Source organism: Sapajus apella, unplaced genomic scaffold (assembly GCF_009761245.1).
Source record: "Sapajus apella isolate SASKATOON/1434 unplaced genomic scaffold, GSC_monkey_1.0 scaffold1281, whole genome shotgun sequence".
Taxonomy (NCBI): domain Eukaryota; kingdom Metazoa; phylum Chordata; class Mammalia; order Primates; family Cebidae; genus Sapajus; species Sapajus apella.
The window spans coordinates 2,047-11,140 of record NW_022438207.1 but is presented as its reverse complement, the minus strand read 5'-3'; the positions used below and the strand labels follow the sequence as shown (position 1 = coordinate 11,140).

Sequence of the window (9,094 nt, the reverse complement as noted above, 5' to 3'; positions counted from 1 at the left end):
GGTTTTGCCATGTTGGCCAGGCTGGTTTCAAACTCCTGACTTCAGGTAATTCGCCCGCCTCGGCCTCCCAAAATGCTAGGATTACAGGTGTGAGCCACCGCACCCAGCCTAATTTTTTAATTTTTTGTAGAAACAGGGTTTCACTATATTGCCCAGGCTAGTCTCAAATTCCTGGGCTCAAGCATTCCTCCCACCTTGGCCTCCCAAAGTGCTGGGATTACAGGTAAGCCACTGTGGCTGGCCTTTTCATTAGAATTAAAATTTCTTTCTGATTTTCCATTACACTTGTAGAGCTTATTTGCTCTTATCAAGCAGTTGGTGGTACCTATGGGGAGGTTTGGGGAGGTAATTTGAGAGGGAGAGGCTGATGTTCATTAGCACCCTGCCATCTCCCCATGCAAAGCAACCTCCAGTTAGTTATCAAGGACAACTGTATCCCAATAAACATGGTCTTATTGTGCACTACTACATATGGCTGATTTCTAACAAAATTGTTGATGAGGTTGTTCATTTACTGTCAATACTGCCATTGCTTGATGCACAAAAGTTAAAGGGTTTTTTCTTTCTTCTTTTTGTTAAATTTCTGATCTCTCAAAGAACTGAAGCAGTATCTTCAATATCTTGTGGAATCCAGATTGAGAATCCCTGGATTAGACTCTGGGACCTCTTCTTACATTGCTATAGAAAAACTGAACGTGTCTGCATCTGTGCTTTCCTTTATAATCAGGCAGCTTTTGCTCATCTTCTAAATCTCTCACAAGTGATGAATTTGGTGGACTTAAGTTACATCTGGAAGTTTAGCTGCAGGGTGCAGGTGAATCTGGAAAATGCTTTTTAGTTTTTAATCTTTCAAGTTCCTATGGTATAGGAAGGCACAGTAGAGGGAAATTGAGAGAGATACTGTATACCCGTATAACATATCTGTCATTATTACTGGATTTTTAAAAATGAAGACTTTCTTTCTTGTGTAGTAAAATTTTTTCAAAAGAAAACTTGAAAGTATTCATTTGCTTATTAAAAAATTTATTTAGCACCTGCAGTATGCTGACATTCTTCTAGATACTTGGGAGGCATTTCGTGAGGAAAACAAAGCTCCATGCCCTCCTGGAGCTTTAATTCCAGTGGAAAGAGATAGATAATAGTCAATACACATTGTTTTTTTTTTTTTGTTTTTTTTTTTTTTTTTTTTTTTTTTTTTTTTTGAGACGGAGTTTCGCTCTTGTTACCCAGGCTGGAGTGCAATGGCACGATCTCGGCTCACTGCAACCTCCGCCTCCTGGGTTCAGGCAATTCTCCTGCCTCAGCCTCCTGAGCAGCTGGGACTACAGGCACACGCCACCATGCCCAGCTAATTTTTTGTATTTTTAGTAGAGACGGGGTTTCACCATGTTGACCAGGATGGTCTCGATCTCTTGACCTCGTGATCCACCCACCTCGGCCTCCCAAAGTGCTGGGATTACAGGCTTGAGCCACCGCGCCCGGCCTATACATTGTTAAATAAGTTGTCTCTTATTGTGTAAATAAAAAGAGTGAAATAGTGGCTACTGAAGTCTTAGCTATTATACCATGTGAGTTTTATGTGGCTATATCAAGAACCTTGGATTTTTACCATATTTTCCCCACAATCTTGAGGAAATAATCTATTTTGGTTGCTTTGTAGTAAACAATTGTGATAAACTGCTAAGGGTCTGGATTGTGGCATTAATGTATGTATTACGATGTGGCATATATTGAGCATTTTTAAATTTATAGGAATAAACTGATTGTTCTCTCAAAAATTGGTTTCGACGCAGGTTTGTATATAACTGGTTATTCAGTAATGACAATTTTCAGAGTTGTCCTAGTCTATTTGGACTGCTGTAACAAAATACCGTAGAGTAGGTAGCTTATAAAGAACAGATGTTTCTTTCTTTTCTTTTTATTTTTCTCTTTACCATCAAATTTTATGAGAACTTTTAAATTTAATTTTATATTTTCTTGAGATGGAATCTCACTCTGTTGCCCAGGCTGGAGTGCAATGGTGTGATCTCGGCTCACTGCAACCTCTGTCTCCCAAGTTCAAGTGATTCTTCTGCCTCAGCCTCCTGAGATGACAAGCACCTGTCACCACACCTGGCTAATTTTTCTGTTTTTAGTATAGATGGGCTTTCTCCATCTTGGCCAGGCTGGTCTTAAACTATTGACCTCAGGTGATCCACCTGTCTCCGCCTCCCAAAGTGCTGGGATTACAGGCGTGAGCCACTGTGCCCGGCCAGATGTTTATTTCTAACAGTTCGGGAGGCTGGGAGGTTTAAGATCAAGGCACTGGCAAGTTCACATTTGGTGAGGATCTGTTTCACGATTCATAGATGGTGCCTTTTCACTGTGTGCTCACATGGTGCAAGGAAAAGAGCTTATTTTTTTAGGGTTGTTTTTGTTTTTTTTTTGACTATTACAAAAGTTTATTTAGCAAAAATTCTATTATGAAAATGTACATGACCTAATTTTTACATCATAGTAAAACAGGCCCTATGGAGAGAGGACATGGGTTTCTCCGCTGAACAGCCATTATTTATACTCGTTCCAAGGCTTCTAACATGATGATACTATTTCCTTGCATTACCACCATTCCAATATTGTTCTGTTGTCCGCTAGTCGCCATCTCCACACATTCATCTATCACAAGATTCATAAAGGGATCAAATCCCCGCAGTATTCCTTGGACATGTCTGCCACCATTTAATTTCAATGATAACTTCTTGTCCATAAATTTTTTCAACTCGGGAGGGTGAGCTTTGCTCGTGATGGCTACTCCGCAGGCACACAGAGGCCTTGGAATGGAATGCCTGTTTTTTTTTTTTTTTTTTTTTTTTTTTAATAAGAACTCCAAACCCATTCATGAAGGTCCCACCCTTATAACCTATTTATCTCCCAAAGGCTCCAATTTCTCATATTGTCACTTGGGGGTTAGTATTTTAACATAGGGGTTTTGGGAGGCACATAAACATTCAGACCAGAGCAAAAATGTTTAGTTATTTTTATTTCACTTATTTTTTGAGACAGGGTCTTGCTTTGTCACCCAGGCTAAAGCTCAGTGGTATGAACACAGCTCACTGCAGCCTTAACCTCCCATGCTCAAGTGGTCCTTGCATTTCAGTTTTCTGAGTAGCTGGGACTACAGGTGTATGCCACCATTCCTGGTTAATTTTTTTTTAATTTTTGTAAAGATGGGATCTTGCTATGTTGCCCAGGCTGTTCTTGAACTCCTAGGCTCAAGCAGTCTTTCCACCTTAGCCTCCAAAAGTGCTGGGATTGCAGATGTGAGTCACTGCACCCAGCTTGTTCAGTTATTTTTGAATCATCCATTTTAGAAGACAGTAAGTTCTTTGGAAGAAGACAAAGTAGATTCAGGAAGGGGCAATGGGTATGCTAGGGTCTGGAGGTAGTTTGCAATATTAAATAGGATGGTTGGGATGGGTAGTATTGAAAAAGTGATACTTGAGCCAAGGAAGCGATGGAGTTAGTTATTGCGATAGCTGGCAGAAGCACATTTCAGGCAAAAGAAACAGCTTATGCAAAGGCACTAAGGTGAGAGCCTGTTGTGTTGGAGGAAAGCTAGGAGGCCCAGCCAGTGCATCAGAGCAGGGCGAGTGAGAAGAGTTGTAGACAGGAGATGTGGTCAGGGAATTAAGGGCTGGGGGTATTCCCCTAGGGCCCTTTATGCCATTGAAATAGGCAGCAGCACAGAGCCTTGAGCAGAGTGGTGGCAAAAATCTACCTAAGGTGTTTTATCCTTCTATCCCCCAATGTATGAAAAGGATCACTAAACATGTGTTGAGAATAGACTGTAGGGGGCATGAGAGGTAGAAGGGAGACTAGTGACATTGTTGGCTTGACCATGGTAGATGTGGTAAAGTGATCAGATTCTGGATATATTTTGAAAGTAGAGTTATCAAGACTTCCTGATGTAGGACAGGAGACGAGGATGAAGCTAAGGTTTCGGTCTGAGCAACTGGAGACAGAATTGTCTTTAACTTAGATGGGAAAGCTAGGGTAGAGCACACTTGGAAGGGAAGGTCAGATCAGTTTTGCGTATGTTGAGTTGGCAATATTATTAGAGATCCAAATGGAAATGTTGAGTAATTACAAGACTAGAAGAGATCACGAAGGAAGAGACTGTAGTGAGTAGAGGATGAGAAAGGACTAAGCCCTGGGCATTCCTTTAAAGGAAACTTAGAAGTGGTCAGTGAGGTTGGCAGAAAACAAATTTCTAAGAAGAGGATGTGGTCAGCTGTATCAAATGCTGCTGATAGGACAAATAAGATGAGAACTGAGAATTGATAATTGGATTTAGTAACATGTTTATTGTTTATAAGAATGATGTTGGTGAAAAGTATGGAAATGTGTTTAACAGGATTGGAAGAGAGGGCTTGTGTGAATAAACACATCTTTGCTTTCAGAAGGAGAGAAATGGGATAGTAGCTGAATTGGGGAGATGAAAGCGAGAAAGTTTTTTTCCTAAGACACAGGAATATCATGATTTTATGGTGATGAAAATGATCCATTAAAGAGGAAAGAGTAGATTATACCTAAATTCTGAGTTCAGTTTTTATAGTCAATTTTTGCATACATTCTCAGTTCCTCTGCCCCTCTTTTGCTTTATCACACTTGCTTGGCAAAGCCACAAACTTGGTGATGAAATGCATTACTTCTGCTTCTAGGTGCCTGCACTTTCTATTACATAATTTTGTCATGAACACAAACTTTTGCAAGCTTTTCCATTTATTCTGAAGTGTTCTGGCTTCAGGCTTCAGTAATAAAAAGTGAACTGTAAGGGATACACTGGCCTAGCCTCAGGATAATAGGGTTGAGAGCTAACCTTTTTCCCAGGGACTCTGAAGCCTAGAAAGCAGAATTCTTTGAGGTTGTCTGTGTCTTTAGTGAAAATTATTTGCCATGGGTTAGATGCTTGACACTGCTGAGCGTGTTCCACAGTTGTGGGCCATGGAGATATAGAGGAGGTAAAAAGTTACTATTTGCAATTCCAAAGTTTTAGTTAGCCCTGTTTCATAGTCTTCCTCTGTCATCCTTATTATTTCTGAGTGCTAGATTTCTAGTTTCCTGGGTTTTTCTTAGCAGAATACCTGTTCCTTCTTCTCCCTTAATTTTCTTTTCTGTCACTGTAGGCTTAAACATAACCAACCTTCCTTCCTCCCTCCCTCCCTTCTTCGGAATTCTTGTTGCTTTATTTTGTTTTATTTTTTTTGAGACAGAGTCTCACTCTGTCGCTCAGGCTGGAATGCAGTGGTGTCATCTCAATATACTGCAACCCAACCTCCGCCTCCTGGTTCAAGCGATTGTCCTGCCTCAGCCTCCCGAGTAGCTAGAATTATAGGCATGGACCACCAGGCCAGGCTAATTTTTTTATTTTTTGTAGAGGTAGGGTTTCTCTATGTTGATCAGGATAGTCTCGAACTCCCGACCTCAGGTGGTCCTCCCACCTTGACCTCCCAAAGTGCTGGGATTACAGGCATGAGCCATGGTGCCGAGCCCTTTATTTTTGATAAACTGCTATAATAAGCTCCTATTAGAAGTTTTTTAGACATTACACCACATTGTCTTGATATTCTGATCATATATACACACACATATATATGCATTTTTTAAGAGATGTTTAACAGATATATACTATATGTTGAATATTTGCAGTCAAATATTCTTAAATACATTATCTTGTGGCGTATCACTTTCAAGTTAAAATGCCAGAAACGACACCAATATCTACAATTATTTTAAGGAATGTTATATAATGACACATTAAGGTGTACATTCTTTTGACTTATAATTCTTAAAAGAATAATAATAGCAAAAATGATGCAAAACCTTCAGTGTGAGATTATGATGAAGCTACATTTTACAAAAATATAGCGTAAAATGGCAATAATCCCATTCAACATCCTGGACTAGATTCCTTCAGGAGGGGCTGATAACTTATACAGCTGAACTTTAAAGTTTACAGATAAAGACAGTTAAATACTGCTACTGAGAAATATCTCTCTTATAATGTATACAACTTTCAGGCCACAGTTTTGAAGATCTGAAGTAGTATGTTGGTTTGATAAACTAGTCAGTTGGCACTTATGAACACATTTATTGTTTTGCCATCTTTAAAATACATTTTCAGAGTATCACTAGAACTTTTGATGTACTTTACAAATTCCTTGTTTTAGTGTTCAAGTGCCCTGTGGTTCTGGTATTGCTATTTTTTTTTTTTTTTTGAAAGAAAGAGAAAGAGGGAGAGAGAACAGGAGTCTTGCTCTATTGCCCAGGCTGGAATGCAGTCTAAAAATAGGTATTGAAAACCTCTTTTATGCTGATAATTGTGCTTAACAGCGGAGACAGGAAGGAATAAGGGAAGAAAATAACAAACAAACAGCCAACTAATATTTCATTTAAGTCTGTGAAATGCTATGCAAATGCTGAAGAGTGATTTACTTCCAATTATGTGGTCACTTTCAAAATAGGTATAATATGATACTGAGAAAAATGTATGTTCTGTGGACCTGGGGAGAATAATTCTATAAATATTCACCGAGTTTACTTGTTCCAGGTCTGAGTTCAAATCATACATGTCCCTGTTAATTTTCTATCTCATTTATCTGTCAAATATTAACAATGTGGTGTCAAAGTCTCCTGCTATTATTGTGCGGGAGTCCAAGTCTCTTGATAAGTCATTAAGAACTTGTCTTATGTATCTGGGTGTTCCTATATTGGGTGCATATATATTTATGATCATTGACTCCTGTTGTTGCATTGATCCTTTTACCATTATGTAATGTCTTTCTTTGTTTCTTTTAGTCTTTGTTACTATTAAAGTCTATTTTGTCAGAGACGAAAGTTACAACTCCTGTTTTCTTTTTTTTTTTTTTTTGCTCTCCATTTGATTGGCAAGTCTTCCACCAACCCTTTGTTTTGAGTCTCTGTGCGTCCTTGCTTATGAGATGGATCTGGATACAGCGAACCGATGGGTTTTGACTTTTCATTCAATTTGCCTGTCTGTGTCTCTGATTGGGGCATTTAATCCATTTAAATTTAGGATTAATATTGATACTTGTGAGTTTAATAATGTTGTTTAATGCTCGCTGGCTATTTTGCCCATTAGTTGATATAGATTCTTCATCATGGAGATAACTCTTTACCTTTTGGTAAGTTTTTGGGGTGACTGATACTGGTTGTTCCTTTTTGTGTATAGTGCTTCCTTCAGAAGCTCTTGTAAAGCAGGCCTGGTGGTGATGAAATCTCTGAGTGCTTGCTTGTTAGCGAAAAATTTTATTTTTCCTTCATTCATGAAGCTTAATTTGGCTGGATATGAGATTCTGGGTTGAAAATTCTTTTCTTTGAGGATATTGAATATTGACCCCCACTCTCTTCTAGTTTGCAGGGTTTCAGCTGAGAGATCTGCTATGAGTCTGATAGGCTTCCCTTTATGGGTAACCTGACCTTTCTCTCTAGCTGCCCTTAGAATGTTCTCCTTTATTTCAGCCCTGGTGAATCTAACGATTATGTGTCTTGGGGTTGCTCTACTTGAGGAAATATCTTTGTGGTGTTCTCTGTATTACCTGAAGTTGAGTATTTTCCTGCCTTACTAGGTTAGGAGACTTTTCCTGAATAGTGTCCTGAAGAATATTTTCCAGCTTGGATTCATTCTCTTCATGACCTTCAGGTACACCTATCAAACGCAAATTAGATCTTTTCACATAGTCCCATATTTCTTGGAGACTTTGCTCATTCCTTTTTGTTCTTTCTTCTCTAATCTTGTCTTCTCGTTTCATTTCATTAAGTTGGTCTTCGACCTCTGATATCCTTTCTTCTGCTTGATCAATTCGAGTGTTAAAACCTGTGCATACTTCGCGGAGTTCTCGTATTGTATTCTTCAGTTCCATTAATTCACTTATATTCCTCTCTAGATTGTCTGTTCTTGTTAGGATTTCGTCAAACCTTTTTTCAAGGTTCTCAGTTTCTTTAAATTGGGCTAGAAAATGCTCTTTTAACTCACAGAAGTTTCTTATTATCCACCTTCTGAAGCCTAAATCTGTTAATGGAATGCACTCATTCTCCATCAGGCCTCGATCCCTTGTTGATGAGGAACTGTGATCCCCTGTAGAGGGAGAGGCATTCTGATTTTGGGTATTCTCAGCGTTTTTATGCTGGTTTCTTCCCATCATTGTAAATTTATCCACCTGTCATCTTTGTAATTTCGACTTTCAAATTAGGTCTCAGTGGATGTCCAACTTGCTGATTCCCAGCGCCGGAATCTGAGCGACCCACTGCGCTGGCCAAAACAGCGGTGTTAAGATTCGTGGTGCCTTTCTGCCTGGGAATCTCCAGTCTGGCTTCCTTCTTGAGTCCCTTTTTCAATCAGCTGAATAGGTGACTCTGCCTTCCCGGAGCTCCAAACCTCGACCAAAAGGGGACCCAGTCCCGTTTACTCTGCACCAAGAACCGCTGCGCTGGCAAAACCGCTGCCACAAGAGTGGCGCTGGCGACCCGTGGGGCTCCTCCGCTGGGAATCTCCTGGTCCGTGAGCAACAAAAATTCGTCTGAAAGTGTGGTGTCCTCTCATTCTCTGCGCTTTCACTGGGAGCTACAATCCTGGGCTGCTAGTAATCAGCCATCTTGGATCTCTCCCTGGTATTGCTATTTTTTAAAGACATTATTCGCTGTTACCAAGAAGTTACCTTATTGCACTAGCTGTGTCCTTGACTGTCTGTAGAAACCTTACTCTGTCATTGATCTCATCTGGGATCTTGCTGAGAATTTGTTTAAGTGCTCGTGCTCTTTCATTTAGGTCTCAGAATTCTGGCTCTGGTCATTCAGTCTTAGACTCTTGGTTTTTTTTTTTTTAAGACGGGGTTTCACCATGTTGGTCAGGCTGTTCCTCAACTCCCGACCTCAGGTGATCCGCTCGCTTTGGCCTCCAAAGTACTTGGATTACAGGCGTGAGCCACCACACCCTGCTAGTCTTAGACTCTTTCACATCATCAGCTGCCATATCAAGAAGGGATTCTATATGGTTAACTTCTATACTGTTTTTTCTAAAATTTTCATAGTGATG

General features: G+C 39.9%; 1 pseudogene; it reads right to left on the bottom strand.

Moving 5' to 3' along the window:
- Positions 1-2,395: 2,395 nt before the first annotated feature.
- On the bottom strand, positions 2,396-2,844 carry LOC116546728 (annotated as a pseudogene).
- Positions 2,845-9,094: the final 6,250 nt, after the last annotated feature.